The sequence below is a fragment of the Bemisia tabaci genome, chromosome 8 (genome assembly GCF_918797505.1).
Source record: "Bemisia tabaci chromosome 8, PGI_BMITA_v3".
Lineage (NCBI taxonomy): Eukaryota > Metazoa > Arthropoda > Insecta > Hemiptera > Aleyrodidae > Bemisia > Bemisia tabaci.
In genome coordinates, this window is record NC_092800.1 from 34014802 (window position 1) to 34033564 (window position 18763).

At 40.6% G+C, this 18763-nt stretch overlaps 1 protein-coding gene across 7 annotated transcripts in view; it reads right to left on the reverse strand.

Moving 5' to 3' along the window:
* LOC109030233 (prolactin-releasing peptide receptor) overlaps positions 1–18763 on the reverse strand; it is a 384812-nt gene that overhangs the window by 289402 nt on the left and 76647 nt on the right. For 3 of the 7 annotated variants that reach the window (XM_019041085.2, XM_072303434.1, XM_072303435.1), the window contains exon 1: positions 13922–14151. The exons of 3 other annotated variants lie outside the window; for them this stretch is intronic. The gene's annotated coding sequence lies outside the window, so the exon portion shown is untranslated. Of the gene's footprint in view, positions 1–13921; positions 14152–18763 lie in introns of those variants that run through there. One more of the 7 variants, XM_019041089.2, reaches the window with a different exon arrangement.

Sequence of the window (18763 nt, forward strand, 5' to 3'; positions counted from 1 at the left end):
ACATCAATATTCATCTTCCAGCGGATTGCAACGGCGCAACGATACAACTATTCGTACTCTCCGGAAAGCGTGAGGTATCACGCCACAATTGAAGGCGTTTTCAAAACTGCCATTTTCCCTGATCGGGATTTTTTGTCCTATTTTTTTTTCCTTATTTCTGCGCTTTTCTCAAAGGAGTCGACCGATTCCGCATTTAACCCCGCTGCACCACGATTAATCACCGAAGGAAACGCGGGTTTTCCTTCCGCCAAGAGCGGCAACTCGCGACCCGATTCAGGGGATCCGGAAGAGGACGCGATTGAAAAAACGAATAAGCGACGGGTTTGAGAGAGGGGCGGGCGAGATGGGAATATGAAATAAATATGGGCCGGGGGTGCGAGTCGCGGGGTCATGTGGCGCCACCGCAAGGAGCGGGTGGCGCCCTCGTCCCACCCCCTCCCCCCCCTAAACAAACGAGAGGTACACTCACCCCTTCCGCAGAGGCCCCGTCCGAGAGGGGCGTTGAAGAATTGGAAGTGCCTCCGAAGCCCTTAATTACGAACAGTGTTGTCGGATTGACGCCTAGGGTCGAGGTATCTCCAGAATTTAGGGAGACTCCACTAAAAAAACAATCACTTAAAAAAAGTGAAGCTGATTTAACATTCTGGATGTAAAAAAAAGTGTGCGAGAACTTATAAGTGCTGAATTACCTACCACCGAAGTTAGTTTTGCATCTTGGTATTGTTAAAGTACTGTAGCGGGTAATACAGTATTTCCTAAGTTCTCGCACACTTTTTTTACATCCAGAATGTTAAATCAACTTAATTTTTTTTTTCGGTGATGTTACATTTACAACATGAAAAAATTAAGTTCTGTTTTAAACATTTTGTTGACGTTGTTGTTACAATTAAAAACAAAATATACTATAATTTATGTTTTTTAATATGCAATTTGGAGTTATTTTTCCATTTAGAGAAGAATTTATTAAACTTGCAGAAAATTTCTTCTAAATGAGATTTTTTCCTCGCTCAAAGAAAATAAAATTTTGCATCGATGAAGAAGTTACATTTTTTTAAAGAAAGGAAACTTTGATAGAATTGAAAAAAATTTCTTCAACACAAAAAAAGTTCTTGGCGTCATTTTTTTTTTTTTCATTTAGAGAAAAATTTACTGAATTTGCAGAAAATTCCGCATGGTGGGATTTTTTCCTCACTCAAAGAAAATGAAATTTTTCATCGACGAACGAGTAACATTTTTTAAAGAAAGGAAACTTCGATGGAATTGAAACAAATTACTTTGACTCAAAAAAAGTTCTTGAAGTAAACTTAATTTTTCTTTATATAAAAAAGAATGCGGTGCGAAATAAATTATTTTAAGTTAAGGACTTTTTTCTTTTCCCTCTTTTTCTTAAATTGTGGGAAAAAATCCTGAAAAATTTTTCAGTCTGGGATATTCAGCTAGTCCTAGAGGACTGACATTCCCGCATAGCGACCCCGACTGTTTCTTCCAAAGTATTACTATTTCGCAACAATGATTTGGCAACAATGAGTAAATAATTAAATCGAGATCTGCTGAAACAAGACAAGCGATGATTTTGAATTATGGAAGTCCTCGGTATGTTTCAAATTTTGATGAGAAAAAACTTGAAAGGAATTTTAATTCTTGCCCCACACATCGCTAACCACAATTTTTAAGCGACGATGACAAAATCGGAGATTTTGTGCGGAAAAGGCGTTCATCCGAGGTCTTCCCGAGGCGCATTGTTTTCTCACACTAACTTCTTGTGGGACCTCGCAGCTTATGAAAATATTATGATGAGAGATAGGGATTTTGGGGGCTAATTTTATCTCGAGCAGCAACAAAGGGCGACGGGGGTGGGGGGCTTAATTTTCGTAGCGGAAGAATCAATGCGTGGCCCTTCTCCCTTCGTTTCCGATAAAATTAGAGGCGATGAAAATCACAGCCATGGATGCTCTTCCCTCCGACTTTTGGGCTGTCCCTAAATTACGTAAAGCACTTTTACGGCATTTTTTACCTCGCCCCCTCTTTCCTTGTAACACTTTTGTGACGTATAGGTCCCCATCATTTAACACGTAATGACAAAATGGCGTAACGCTATCCTCGACCCCCCTCCCTCTAGTGCGTTACACAATTTAGGGAAGGTCCCTCTTTTGAAAACGAGGGAGATTAGGCGAATCTAGCTATCTGCAGCAGAGTGGGTGATTTTTTCTTCTTCATATATTCGTGATTGGAAAAAGGGATCTTCGTTCACTCATAAACCTCAACAGTATAAAACGTATTCATGGTTACTCTTTACACTGCTTCTTCCCTTACGGACGCTCCCAATGTTACGTTGTGATTACGGGAGGTTTAAGAAAGCCTTAAATATGGCAAAAACATTTAAAACTTATCCGAAAGAGTTAGGGGCCGTACCTAAATTACGTAACGCACTTTTTCGGGGTTTTTGAACTGTATACGGACGTGTTTCTGCCAAACGGAACTATGTGCACTAAGACAGGAGCCCTGGGATTCATTAGAATATTTGTATAACGGGACTCACGTCATAATGCACATAGTTCCGTTTGGCAGAAATACGTCCATTTATAACTGCTGTATTCCCTTCAATTGACCAAAATTCTGAAACTCTTCACCTCTCTTAATTTAAAAATCTAAATTTTCGTACATACACCCATTTTCAAAATTCTCTGTAAAGACGTCAACAGCCTGTGACGCTGAATGTATTAAAATATATTACTAACTAACTAACTATAGTCTCTATAAAACGCAATGTTGCAATGATGTAACGAAAAAATCACCTCCAATCCCTTGTAAAATTTCAGGCTACGCTACATTTGGCAAGGCGGCGTAATTTCACGAATTTGATTCCCGAGGGAACGGGGGCCGGAGACGCTGGACGAGCGGTGGGAGAATGCAAGAAGTGAAGTGTTTCATTTGACACTTGGCCGAATACTCCCGTTCAACGGCGGCCGAACTCCCGTCTCTTTAAATTCCTCGAGGATTCCGGCTCCATTTCCTTGTCCGATCCCCCTTCATCCTTTCGGCTCGATTCGGGGACTCAGGAACTCGGTCCAGTCGCCGTTTGACCTGAATTCCTCCCTCATCCTCGGCTTCCCGCATCGTTACCGACGCACGATGGATCGAATCAATAGGAAAATTCGGACAAAATTTGGCAACTTGAAACGCTCATAACTCCGTTTATACAAAATTTTGAGGTTGTAAAAAAGGCTCCATCGGTTTCCTCGTGAAATTATCTTCTAGAGGCACCCCTCATAATTAGAAATGTGACAAAATAAACATCAAAATTTGCAGTTTTGGCAGAGAAAAGAGACCCTTCACTAGCATCTTGGCCATGGTGGCAGCTTTTACTTTTGGGACTCCAGCGTTCTACTGTTGACTTACCTACATGGTTGATGTTCAACAACGTGTTGGCAGTTTTGTTTTGCAAAGAAGCCGAAAATGGCCGAACTTTGGGAAACTTGTCTAGCTCATGACGTCACCCAAAGCTCATCATCCACCATGTAGGTAGGTCAACAGCCGAAATTAGGGTGATGACTGTTGCTCCCTTATAATTGTTCATGAGAAACTGTTGAATCCCCGAAAGTGAAAGCTTCTACCTGCCGCCAAGAGGCCAGTGGAGGGTCTCTTGTCTCTGAGTTTTGGTCTAAAAGTCAAAAGAGAATTTGCAGGTGTCTGAAATTTGATGAATTTCGTGTCCAACTGGAAACTACTGAGTGAACTGAACACGAGGATACCCTTGATTCATGAATTGAACAATTATTGGAGAAGATATGACAAAATGATCTAATGATCTAATCTACTAAAATACATGTGTTTAAATGGAAATGCCACCAGATGACGTCACTAGGTGATGCATTTTCTCACTTTTAAATATATTTTTATAATATTTCCTACATCAGAGAAAAATTGTAAAAAATACTGTGAGATCAGCTCTGTAAGCACTGTCAGATGAAGCAATAAGAAATTTGCATGCAAATTCCCTATTTTGAGGTTCCAAAAGTGGTTCCATTGGTTTCTTCGTGGAATTTTCATTCAGATGCACCCCTAAAAATTTAAAATGTGACGAATTAAACATCAGAATTAGCAGTTTTAGTCAAAAAGTCAACGTCCGACCTCTCCGATTAACTCAGTCCACTGTGCGGCGCGCCGTCCAGAAACGTTACTCACGCCTCTCATCACGTCAAAGCTCGCGGCAGTCGGTCGGGGTATTTTTCGAGTGAGGGGCTCGAAGATTTCAGCCTTTGCGGACGTTTAGCGGTAATTGAGGAGTCTTTTGAGACCACTATGTATGGCGAAATTTCTAATTCGAAAGGAACGAGTCTGAAAGGTTTGAATGCTTCTTGGAGAGGACCTTTATTGCGGGATTGTACACGGGACTGATTGGCTCAGCCGTCTGCGGTTACGGGGCTTTCAAGATCCAATGGACTGCATTTTGCAATAAGGAGCAACCTACTAATTACAGTTTTAGTGAAAGGGTGGCGACAGGTTTTAGACGGAAAGGATCGCATTTAGCAAAAGGGAACCAGCGTGATTACAGTGTTTTCAAAATCGAGCAACTTCTTCTTTTTTTTAAAAAAAATACTTAATATATATACAATATTAAAATTTACACAATTATTTCCCATTAAAAATAACGCTTTTTTGGTGGGATAAAGAAACTAGTCGCTATTTTGAGAGATTTTTTAGACTATTATGAAGAAGCAACATTTTAACAACACTGTGATTGCACTGTTTCCTTTATGAACAAGAGTTCTTGGCAGCATCAAAGCGTTTTTCTCCTATGGTTTGCATCCCTGCCGATCTGCTTGAAAAAGTTGACGAAATTCACTTGCGAAAATTCGCCTTCGGAGGTGAAAATTCCTCTCTTAACAACCACAGAAGTGAACGTGATACTGTCTATACACTGAAGTGTCCTCCTGTGCAGGTACCAAGACATCGCAAGTAACTATTGTTGTTCCTCAGCAGTTGCGTGGCGTGCTTTGCGATATATCGATTGATACACCACTCAAACCTATGAAAAAATATCGATTATCAGGGTGTTCGCAGAGAACACCTTAGTAATCGATTCTTTACAATAGTTTCAAATGGCAAGATATCGATAATCGATTATTCACGCTTCGCCACTGTTCCTCAGCCACTCACATTGCCTACTTAGGTCATTGAAGGTAACCTAGCAGATTCAGCGCTTGACAAAGGATAATGTGCTTAAGTTCGCGTGTGAAACCTGATAAAAGTTCACAGTGTAACGCGCAACTACTGCTGCTTTAAAGCCAATCACATTGCATAATCAAATTTTAGGAGGCGATTTGGTCAGAGTGCAAAATGATGTAAACACTATAATTTGGCCGCATTAAGCAAAAGGGAACTAAGCCAGGTCAACTTGGACTCAGTCCAATTAATAGTTTCCAACTTTCCCGACAGCCACTAAGCCGATTGAAAGTGGCCAAACTGCTTCAAAAAAATGAGGCCCCCTAGGGTAGTCAAATTGTCTAATCAGGCTCCAGGAATTTGACAATTTTTTGGGTCTTCTTTTTTCCTTGCTGAGCTACCAGGTTACACATTCGCTAAATTTTCTTGTAAGAATTGGAGAGTTTCTCACAAAAGAGCGCTGTTTTGTGAAATGGTCGGATTTTTTTCTTTCGAGACCAGCTTGAGACCAGGTGTGAACCAATTGTTCTGACCGAAAGCGTCTTTTTTGCGTTCGTAGCACTTTCCCATAAAAAAAGAAAAAGATGAAGAAGTGAGTAATTTCATGGGTTCAGGCTTATGGACCCTGATAAAATGTACACATACTTGATTGTTGATTCGACTGGTTAAGCTGTCAGGCAGGAAAGCGAACTGAACCGGAAACCACCCTAACCAGAATTCCGAAAATCGGAGGATTTCAGTGGACATTGAATCCGGCACCTCGGATCGGATTATTGAATTCGTTATCGAATGACCTTGATCGATAGATAGCATTGCTGAGATAGGGATTTATCGATCAAAAGCATTCGATAAAGATTCAACACTCAGCCTGTTGGGCCTGGAGGCGGGTTCCGAATCGATTCCGCTTGATGCAGAAAGCATTTATACTTTGAAATCCTTTATGAGCTATCTGCACTTAGAGACCTAATCTTAAAGTTTATCAATCCTTCTTGTGTCCATTTTTTTTACATAACTTCTTGGTTCAATATTGTATTAGGCTAATTAATTTATGAAATATTTCGGCACCTGAAACGAATTTTTTATGAATTTTTAGCCTTTTATGAACAAACAACCAAACTTCTCTGGATACTTTTGAAATTTATGCGACCAGGAAAAGATAAATCCTTGGGACAAAAATGAAACCATTTCGTAACTGAAACCAGGCTGTGACTGATGACTATGATCGGAATAAAGACCTTCGAGAGACCAACCGAGTCAAAATTTACTCGAGTTTGGAGCCCTCGACGAAAAAATTAAATTGCTGATTTAACAATTTTGTAGTTAAAAAAAAGAGACTGCAATGTTTCAATGTAGATTTTACAAAAAATGCTACTTCAATTACGACGGTTATTAATTCAGCATTCCACTATTATAAAATGTAAATTTGATACATTGCAGTCGCTTTTTTAACGACTGAATTAACTGAATCAGCAATCCATTTTTTTCCGTGCTGCTGTATGAGCTCTGACAGCGTGATTTCAGAGATCAAAACACAGAAGTGTTTATCCCTCGCGGATAAATTTTACACTACGAGTCACTGAAGATTCTCCTAAATGTTCCTGAAATCCCGAGCATAGGGAGTAACCTAGTCATTAGCCTTTTAGATAGAGATATTCAATTAGCAGGATGGTTTGCTGCGAAGACTGACAGAGGCCTTGAGTATCCAGTGACGGGTGGCAACATGGTGGGCTTTAGTTTCACTCAACTCAACACGAGGGACGAGGGTCGGCCAAAGCGAGTTATCTAAATTAAATTGTTGCTCACTCGCAATTAGGAACTTTCCAACACCACCAGTTCATTTAAGACATTCCTTCCGCCGGCTCCAACTTCTGTGCCCTTATTTTCACGGACTTGGTCAATTCACTCAACGCTTGTTTATCATAATCACACTCTTTCCCTCGAGTAATTTCAATGAAATGCCACGTTGAAAAAAAATATCGGTAGAATTTACCGTTCCTTCAAGCTATATTTCACACAGCGTCAATTCAGTCAATTTGCCAGAGGAAAGGTAAACGTTACTATATACTGGTACAGGTAACCATTACCGGGTTTACCCTGGTAAAAATTGGCGATACGAGCTGCGTTTCAAAATACCATAGGAGTTCTTATAGCTGACTAAAGAAGGCTATTGAAAATCATATAGCTGGCTGTAGAAAGCGAAGCAAATCATATGGCCGTGCTATACGAAGCTATAAAAAAGTATACAGTCGGGCTATAGTTCCTATCGCCGGGATTTACACTTTATCGCCATTGGCTATAAAAGGCTATAAGAAATTATGTAGAAATTCGTGTGCTTTGGAAATCATTAAGTTTAATACGGAACAACCATAATATTTACAAAACACACATTATATTTTCCTTTAAAACATAAATCATCAATTTTCATCAGTTTTTCATCAATTAAAATGAGATGGTCCATGCAGAGTGTGCAAACATTTCAAAATCATGAGTTGAAAAACGCTGACTCCGCGAGATTAAATATTAGAGCCTAACACAAAGCGGAGCGGCGACGCATTGGCGCCTACAAACCTAACAAGGATACTTCACGCATTGCGCGGTGACGCACTGGCGTCTACAAACCTAACAGGGATACGTCACGCATTGCGCAATGCGTCAAGTATCCCTGTTAGGTTTGTAGGCGCCAATGCGCGTTTCGCGCTCCCTGCCCGCCCGCCGCGCCGCGCTTGAGTCACGCTTGAAATCGTTTTACTTCTTTTTCTCTTTATTCCAAACAAAAGCTTTTGACGCCATGACATCAACTAACTACCGACTCTATATTTGGCGATGTAAACGATTATGAGCATTGCCCTGATTGGACTTTCGTTTTCAGCAGAGGAGTAAAGAAAGGTAAAATGAATGAACGTTCAATCTCTTTAAATTGCTTCTCGACGCCGCACACGACAAAGTAAATTCCTACACTTGTAAATCCTACACTTCAACTTTCATTAAGATACGATAAGATAAGATAAGAGATTGCGTTTCTGAAAAATAGAGTAAATGAAAAGGGAATTTATGAAAAATATTTCGATCAAGTGTAACGGGAAGGAACTATGTTTCCGGACAAAGAATGTGAGCACTTTAATTGTTCGGAAGAATTTTATTCTTCCCAAAACCTGACTTGATGGTGTTTCATTTTTAGATCAATGTTCAACGAAAAAAGAAAGTCTCATTTTGACCCCTAAAATCGATACAACTGCTCTTTGCCATTAGCGCTGGGTCACCCTCTAGAGGGTTAAGTCGATACCTTTCTATGATGGAGATGTTGCATGTGTGAGGCATTTGCGATTTGACTGTTGATTCTTATGTAAAAGTTCGCGAGAAACACGATGGTGCCACTGGTTTTCTCTGAAATCATCTCCCAAGCTCAAAAAAAGCTCTCAAGTTGAGGCCAAAATGGAGGGGATCCCACCCTACCCTAAGAGTCCACCTCTACATCAAAACAAACTCTCCATGCAAAGATTGGGAGCAAATACATTAGCAGGGTTGCCGTGTTTTCGGTTTTGGAGTCCCCAAATAAAGTGGCAGCCCTGTCAATGTATTTGCTCCCTATCTTTGCATGGAGAGTTTGTCTTGATGTGGAGGTGGACTCTCAGAATAGTGTGGGATAACCCCCCCTTTTTGGCCTCAACTTGAGAGCTTTTTTTGAGCTTGGGAGTGATTTCAGAGAAAACCAGTGGCACTATCGTGTTTCTCGCGAACTTTTACACAAGAATCAACAGTCAAATTGCAAATCCCTCACACATGCAACATCTCCATATTCCATTCTATTTCTCAGTGTCAATCACCACGACTACAGCCCCAAGGAGACAGTATTTGACATAAGACAGTATTAGGCATTCCCGATCTCCTGCTCCATGGATTATCGCGACACTCACTTGTCCCAACATGCCACTCCTGTAGGCGACCCAATAATACTGTAACATCAAATCATAGAATGTTGTAGGTAAACGCTTGGAATTATGTCAATCGGTACAAGCTCTCCGAGAACAAAGGGGGAAGCCCTCCTCTATCCCCTCCCCTTCCCCTCGGTATAATTAACGAGGTTATATGCCATCCGTTTTCGGGGATTGCAGGTTGCAGGCTATGCCGCTGTCAAATTCAGTGTTGCTAATTTTGATAATTTTAAAGAGCCATTTTAGGGCGGAGAGTCGAAAAATGAAATTCAGTTACTTGGATCCTAAAATTAAGTCCGTCAGAAAAGACACAACGGTATCCTCTGATCCCCGAGACGGATTCGCTTGAGACACACGATTCCATAATTGGACTGCATTTTGCAATTTGGACCTATAAATTCTGGCTCATCTGAAAAAACACTTATGTGCATAGGGAAACTAATGGCACATACGTTGTTTTTAAACCGGGCCGGAATTTATAGGTCCAAATTGCAAAATGCAGTCCAATTCATCAATGAAGAAATGGGAAAACTGGAGTTACAATCCCTTTAGACAATAAGTATTGCAGACAACAACACCAATAAAAAAATATTGGTGTATCAAAACACTTTGCTTCCAGTGAGAAATTTTTAGAGCTATTCTTGAAGGGAAAAAAAAATTACACCTTTTCTTTTCTGTGGTACAAAGATCACGAATCCTTCAATTAAAATGCACTAAGAAATCTAAAATATAGCAAACCATCTCAATGTCACTGAAGATACTTTTGCTGTCTTGATTTCAAACAAATCTTCCCGATAGTAATCATAAATGATTTTTGAGTAGAGGTCGATATTTTGAAACGAGCCATGACAAAAAATGAAAATTCCGGAGAGCCTCATGTGGTATGTGATAGAACGATGTATAGTTTCTCAATTTTCTACCTCACATACAAATTCACGATAAATAATACAAATAAAAACGAAACATCTTATTTAGGACGCAAATTTAAGCAGCCAAACTTGTTCACTACATTTGTTATGAAAGCTTTAAATCAGGACACATCTCGCCTCAGGTTGCCTTATTGCCTTAATTTAAGAAAGTACGCCGTATGAACCTTCGGATATTGCCAAATTTCCCTCAATAAAAGACGAATTTTCCGGAAGACCTGTGAATATTCTTCTTGTCAATTTTTCATGGAATTTTATTTGTAACTTGAGTTAAATTATCTAAAAATTTAAGGAAATACACTCAAAATTTTTTTCAAAAATAGAAATTTTATTGCTGGAAATGTGGAAACATTTGAATATCCATACGACGTTTTTCCTCAGCAAGGCAGAGTAGCAAATCGTTGGTGTGGGGTTACAGGATCTCAGTGAGGTTAAGCCCGCCGACCTCGTCTCACCTTAAGGGTGGCTGCCTTATCGTGCGCGATTCCCATTCTCATTCACCCCCAAAAGCCAAAGATTCCCGATAAATCTGGCAACATGGATGTATTGTTTGTGTTGTGACGGCGTAACAAACGCGTGCCAACGCGAGCGGCGCGACAGACGTCCCATTAGAGATCGCTCAGTTCCCGCTCTTCAACCCCCTCCGCGCTTCACAACCCCCCTTGCCACCCACCCCCCGCCCCCCTTCGCTGTTATTAACGCCCTTCAGACTAAATTCACACTCGTGAAAGGGTGGCTTCGTGCGCGGCGACGAGATTCTATTTTTGAACGATCGCTTATGAATAGGACGTATTCAAATCAAAAGGAACTATCTTCATCGTAATTTGGGATCCACGATCCGTAAGAATAAGTACATTTCAGGGCTCATGTCGTGATATAGATGGTTCTTTTTTGAGTAAATATGTCAAATAGTCACTCGAGTACCTTTACTAGCGGAATACTGCCCTGTCGTGGTTGCAGACTGGGGTAATCTGCCGTGCTATTGAAGAAAGCAGTAAGAGCATTGCAATGTTGCCATATTTTCTTTAATAATGTACTGGATTCTCGAGAAACACTCGGAAATTTTCCTTAGAATTTTTCAGTGAATTTTACATGTAATTTAACTGACTGGATTTTAAAATTCCGAGAGGGGATATTCATAACTTTGCGTATAAATTAATATATTATTGAGAGAAATTTGGCAATATGCGAATACTCATACGGCGTTTATCCTCAGCATGACAGTAATGGCGGAGAGAGTAAAATGTAGGGATCAAGGAGGTTTTACGGAGGGTTTCGGGGTGAACGGACAGACTGCGAGAGTGCCGGGTCAAAATAAGACTATCTTCTTGTACAATGTTTTTAAAGTTCCCCCTGTCAACGATACGATGTCCAAAATACCCCCTCCCTGATTTACGAGGAGTGAAAAAAAGACGGAAGTCTTAAAAACCCGTGCTCGCTTTTGATTAGTGCCGGACGACATCCACTGATTCAGCACGAAACCAGGGCGTTTTTTGGCGGAAAAGTTGCGCTTTTTAAACTTCATATTTCTTGGTTTCTGGATCAGTTTTTTTGCATTTTTAATGCGCGCATCGTGTTCTACACGTCATTCACCCATGGTAAAACGTATTTGCAAGTCAAAATTCGTTCATGGTTTGGTGACTTATTGTTCTGTAAACTCGATAGCACCACTGGCTTCCTTCAAAAACCACCCCTAGGTAATAAGCTGGAGAGGAGCTTCTATAGTTGAGACCTTGATAGAGAATAGGCACCTCTGTTCGATGAGCAAGTATACTTACATATGGACGTATTTTTGTCAAACGGAACTATGTACATAAGAACATGAGCCCTGAGATCCACAAGATTATACGCATAACAGGGCTCACGTCATAATTCACATGGTTCCGTGTGGCAGAAATACGTTCATATTCAGTCAAACTCTCCATGCACGTAGAGTTGAATACATTATTAGAGTTTTCGTTGTCACTCTGTGAGAGAACTCCGAGTGTCAAAATGTTGTTTGGGCCACTCCGCGGTTTTGACAACCCTACTAATGTATTCAGCCCTGTCTTTCCATGCATATGAAGTTCGACTGAATACAGAAGTAGACTCTTGAAGATTAGAGCTGCTCATCATTTATAACGGCCGCATCGTTATGAGTTCTTCTTTGTGTTAAAGAGTTGATCTTTGACAAAACCACAGTGGCACAGCTTGTCACGCAAGCTGCTGTTGTAGGCACAGCTTGTTTCTCTTCGTTAAATTGAAAGTCGTCCACTCTTGCAGGAATTAAAACTGACTTCTATTCTTAGTTGCAAACTTTTTGATTCACTGACTTTTAACTATGTTCCCTTTCGATAGTATTTTTACAGTGATTAATTTATTTGTTACCTCTGGCGAAGCATTTTGATAGAGTCCGTTGATCAGTTTTTAAAGCACAATCGTAGCTTGTTGTAACATGTTCTACGAAAAAATAAAAGAGGAACGTTATTTTTGGGAATTAGATAAGAGTACAACGATTTTGAAACTGGACAGAAAAGAATAGATGGCTCGATCGCAAAGTTCGATGGTTTCGAGAGCGCTAATATACCATTTTAGGCCACTTCCGCCATCTTGGATTTTTTTGCTTTGAAAATTCGAGTTGAAATTCAAGTTCCTCGTCAAAAAATACCCCCGGTAACCACGTTTCACAAAAATCGTTCGAACAGGAACCGCATATCGTAGGGGTAAACGATACCAGTCTATTTGCACACGATACCGCGCCTTCATTTTCGTTGGATACTGTGCAATACTTCCGTGGCGGAATAGTTGCTCGGAGCGCCTTCAACTGTCTCGCTTCGACTAGATGGCGATTACCGCTGAAATGACACCAGCGCGTCTGCTATTAAACATTCTCTTATCACAGACGGCGACGTAAAATACATTCATAAATCAATTTGCGACGTTGCAAGTTTTTTACTGCCTATTTTATACGGGTTAACTAATTAGAACACGTTAAAATCTGCCGTGATTTTTCCGAGATAAAATGAGGAATATTATTTTAATTATTCTATCAAGTCTATTTGTATGCTTTCGTTGAGAAGGGAAGAAGAAGCGCGAGTAGGAAGCTTGGAACAAACAAAAACGGATCCAAAATGTGTAGCTTTTGACGAAAACGGGCCCGAAGAAATAGAAAAGGAAGAAAAATGATTAGCTTATAGAACCTGTACAGGCAGAAACACTGCTATCTCAATACTTCAAAGACAGAAAACTGTGCCGATTTCTGATCGGTTTGTGGGCCTTATTGTTAGTCTTCCCATAGTGCTGTTCAGGGAGCAATGTAAACAAACAAGATAGCGTCGCAGTTCTAGGCGTTATAAGATTTTCTTAATGTCCAAGTTTGCAGTAAAACGTCGATGGATATATTTTTCGAGGATTCCAGATTCTAGTGAGGATAGCTCAGTTTTCTCTCGAAGAGATGATTTGAAGAGTTTGCCTGCAAAGGGACGGTTTCGAAAAATATTTGTTTTAAGCAAAACACAGTTGAAATTTTGAGTAAACAGCGTTACACATTTGGGCCTAAAATTTCACAAATAGCTAGGAGCATTAGTTTATCATATTAACATAAGAATACGTTTGTGACGATGCTGTGTGTCTGGCCTTAAAAACAAGAACAAATTTGAAATATACCTTTTCAGGGGCAAACTCTTCAATTCCTGGAGTCAAGTTTAAAAATGTATTCCTATTAAGTCCAATTGGACTTTTTAAAGATCCCGTGGAACTTGTAAACAAATCAGGGAGCGGCACCAACACGGCAATGCTCTCCCAATAAAAGCACTCCAGGTCCGCCGATGCGTATTGCCCCCACTCAATCCTAAACAACATCCAACAAACATCTGTATCAAGATAAACGTCCTAGGATCCGCTATCGGCATTTCCTACCTGGTAGTATACGAGCCGTCCCAAGCGATCGAGAAGATCAGGAGTTACCGTCACATCCACAGACCGTATATCAAGTCCTCGCACGGCGCAGGACACACGAAACACACTGGAGGGACACGGGAAAACACTAGAAGGGTCCCGAAAAAACGGTGGGAGGGAGCTCTCCGGGGAGCAGGTGATCGGGAAGGAGTCGCGTACTCGAATCGGGAGTACCCGGCTACGGCATCGCCACGGCACGAGAGATTAGCCGTTATCGGTGACGATAGTGGAGATAGCTCAACTGCGGACGGCCCGGCCGACAGTGGGTCAAGTCAATAAAGTGGTCGGACAAGAAATTTTGACTAATATTGCACATTTGGATGTTTAATTCGTCAGAATTAGCAACCCCAATAGCAGAACCACAGAAGGAAAAGATAAATATTATGTACGGAAGTTAATTTTTTTTATATAATGCATGCATACAAAAGTGTTAAAGGTGAACATTTTTATGTAACCATTATATAAAAAAATGTTAGAATTTTCGTGAGCTTCTCGCGAACGTACTAAAAATTCTCCTAATTCGCGAAATGCTCACGAAAATGATCACCTATTTTTGTATATAATCGTTACATAAAAATGTTCGCTTTTAACACTTTTGTATGCATGCGTTATATAAAAAAATAAAAAATGTGTGTATAAAAAAAATTACCTTATCTAGCTTTTATCATTTTTCATATATTACGGTCAGGTCTGAACTTTGATTTTTTTTTATATAAGCGTTACACGTTTTTTGTATAAAACGATAATTTAGATAACAGATATGTTTTTTTAATACTTTTTTTAGAAAAACAAAAATGTGTTCTGCTACTAGGGATTTGGACGTATTTATGCTAAAAGGAACTATGTGGAAGTGGAGAGATGGGGTGTGCTCGTGGTGAGCTATAGATAAGAAACAATGTAAAAGTGGATATAGCAGGGTGTCCATTAAAGGAGACTGGCCAAAAATCAGTACTTTTACGGTACTTTTTTAGTACATTCCCAAGAAATTCAGTACCTCCTTAACAGAAAATTTCAGTACTTATTCAGTGCCTTCATTTGACGAAATTCAAAAAATTTCAGAAATTTGAATTTCTCGCTCAAATTGCGACAAAAACGACAAAAATCGGACCTTCTTGCGGAATTTCCGCACTTTTTCAGTACTTCCGGATCGCCCTTAAAAGATCAGTACTATTTCCGAACTTTCCGGGAATTCCGGACTTGTAGACACCTGGATATAGTTCCTTTTGAGAAAATGGAAAAGCGGGGTTTGACATTAAATCAAAAGGAACTGAGCGCTAACTCTTGAGCCGTGGGCATGTGACAAGAGCGTTGAGGACAGGGCTCATGAATTAAAAACTGACGACCTAGTCGTCGTTGCTCGTGTCGCGCCCGGCCCGGTCCCACCGCTGACGTCACTGGCGCTTTTAAAGTCCCACTCATTCTTATGGCCCGAGCACTAACGAGCACACCCCATCTTTCCACTTGCACATAGTTCCATTTCGCATAAATACATCCATTTTACATTTTAAGGGGTGCTTCGAAAGGAAAATTTCACGAGGAAACCAATGGAGCCACTTTTGAAACCTCAAAATTGTGTGTGAATGGAGTTATGAGCTTTTAAAGTTTCCAAATTTTGTCCGACCTCTCCTATTGGCTCGATCCACAGTGCGCCGCGGCCCGATTCAAAGACGAAGAGACGCAGCGCGCAGTGTCACTTCTAGTCCGATCCAGCGCACGGGTGTGTTGAAGAACGACGTATGAGAGTTCCAACGATGCCGAATTTCCTTCGAAAAAATATTTATTTGCGAGGATGGTGATATCTATGACGGAAATTTACAGACGAATGGAGAAATTGCAGATGTCTGAACTTTGATGAAATTTGTGCTTAAGTGGAAACTACTGAGAGAACTGAACACGAGGATGCCTTGGGTTCATAAATTGAACAGCTATTCCACCGTGCTAAGGAAGAACGCCGTATGAACATTCGAGAGTTGCCAAATGTCCCTTGATATATATATATGAGTCGCTTTTATAGCGCTCTTTGGCGCTGTGCGACGCCTAATCGCCACAAAGCTCGGTCTTCCCACAGGTCATCAGGGAGTTGACAATCTCTTATCTCATTTAACACCCCCTGTCGCCAACCTCTCACTGGGCGTCCCCTACGTCTCCTCCCAGGAGGAACCCAATCAAGCATCTTTTTTGGCAGCCTCTCTTCCGTCATCCTATTGACATGACCATACCAAACAAGTTGTTTGGTCATGACGTCGAACACGATGTCATTTTCGACTTCCATTATCTGACGCACCCTATCATTACGGACCCGATCTCTCCTAGAAATTCCTGCTGACCTTCTCCAGAAATCCATCTCCGTTGCTCTTAGCATATCCTGTGTCCGTTTCTTCAGCTGCCAAACTTCACATCCGTATGTTAATATACTTTTGACTACAGCGTTGTAAATCCTCCTCTTGTTATCTTTGGAAATCCGCTGATCCCAGAGGATTCCATTTAACATCGCTATAGCCTTCCTTGCTAAGGTGTTCCTTTCCCTGATAGCTTGATCCGTCCTTCCATCCTGGGTCAACCGCACTCCCAAGTACTTAAAGTGCTCGCAGCCTTTGATCTGCTGCCCATCCTCCAACTCAATGCTTTGCTGATCACCGCCAAAAGTCATCTTCTCAGATTTGGATATGCTGACTTCCAGACCCCACTTCCGATACTCTTCTACTAACTTGCGCATCATGTATTCCGCGTCATCTTGATCTTGAGCAACCACCACCTGGTCATCAGCAAAGCACAGAGTAAACAGAGTTTCGAGATCACCCAAGGGGACACCCATACCAGAGCATTTCTTTTTCCATTCTTTTAGCACGCACTCGAGATAAATTTTAAATAATGTTGGCGACAAACAACATCCCTGTTTTAAACCCTTAGTCACATTAAATCCCGCTGACAACCCCCCATGGCACTTAACTTTGGTAAAACTCCCTTTATAAAATCGCTTAACAGCGTCAATCAACCCCCGTTAAAATTCGATTTTTCCAAGGCCTCCCAAAGTTTCACCAACGGCACGCTGTCATACGCCTTCTGGAGATCCACAAAAATTAAATGCAGTTCCTGAGCTACGGCCATTTTCTTCTCAATGACCTGGACAATAACAAAGAGGTGATCTATCGTAGACCTGCCAGCTCTAAAACCAGCCTGCTCCTCTGCTTCGTGATCCTGCCATTCGTCCTCGATCTTCGCTTTCAGTATCTTCCCGTACACTTTGCTTATTGTCCCGGTCACTGAGAGCCCCCGGTAGTTGTTACAGTCGTCCTTCCTACCCTTCTTTTTGTAGATGGCCATGTCCCTTGATAAAGCATGTATTTTTGACGACATTCATGCACATTTTTCCTTGAAATTTTCAGGTGTTTTAGATTAAATTGCGTACAAAATTGTCTGAAACTTTCGGAAAATAATAGTCACAATTTTCCCAGAAAATTCGGTATTTATCGGAGGAGACTTGGGATTCAAAGAAATAATTCAATGTTGAGAAAGTAAAAACCTAGGATTCAAAGAAAATTATTTATTATTTTTCAAGAAAATTATTCATTATTCTTCAAGAAAATTATTTATTATTTTTCAAGAATATTATCCATTAATTTTCAAGAAAAACGTTTATTATTTTTCAAGAAAATGATTCAACATTTTTCAAGGAAATTCCGCGTTTTATCGACAGCGAATTGGCACCATCTGGGTGTTCATACGATGTATTTCCTAACTGAGAGACAATACCCATCGTTGCCCCCACACCTGCTTGCTGCTAATTACTTCGACCGACAGTATTTAGCGCCGCCGATTCGCGGTTGCGCGATGGCTTTAGATTACGACCGATATGCGCAGCCATAAAGCGTTTTTTCGTACTGGTTCGAGAAAATTAGAACCCTGGAGTAACCCTATAGAGAGAGTATGAACACTAGGTCACGTGAAAACCCTTGGGGTCCAGAAAAATTGCGGCTTCCCGGATGAGAGGGGGCTGTTGCCGGAGACAATTTATGTATTTTAGAGACAAACCCCGCACCCCCAATCTAAGCAATGTAATCATGCGAGGTAAATTAAAATTTAAGTTCAGAGACCAACGCCACTCTCCACCTTATGATGATTGATGAGCAACGCGTGAAGCATATAATTCGCACAATGATGATGGATAAATGTTCAACTGAGCACTTGCAAGGCGAGATTTTGCATATTGGATCAGGTTTGCCAAACCAACTGCTCGACACTTCGGCCATCAGTCATCATAAGACGAATCTGAGCGGTGACTTTCGAGTATAACTTTTGCACAATATGAAAAATAAGAGAGCATGCACTGGAAAAAAAACACATTGGATCTAGAGTCCAGACTCTTAAAAACATCGACAAGAAAAAGTACTCTTGATTCAATCAGAATCTAGCTTAAATCAAGAACCAAGCCTCTTAATTTAAGCGGATTTCGTTTTGATTCAAGCAAAAATCTGATTGAATCAAGAGTATTTTTTCTTGTCAATGTTTTCAAGAGTCTGGACTCTAGATCCAATGTGTTTTTTTTCCAGTGTGGTTTCTATTATACATTATAATATCCGCTTGTTGTCATCCTTCAGTAGTTACCACCTTCTTACACTTTTTGCTGATCTTAATAGAGATCTGTATGTATGCGTAAAAACCTTTTTCCAGCGAAACGTCTGCTTAAAATCGATAGATAAAGCTATAGAGGAAGGAGACAGAGGAAAAATTGAGTAGTCATATTGGTTGAACCGGGTAGTTTTTATGAAATAATTAATTGGGGTAATCATAGACTTACTGTGG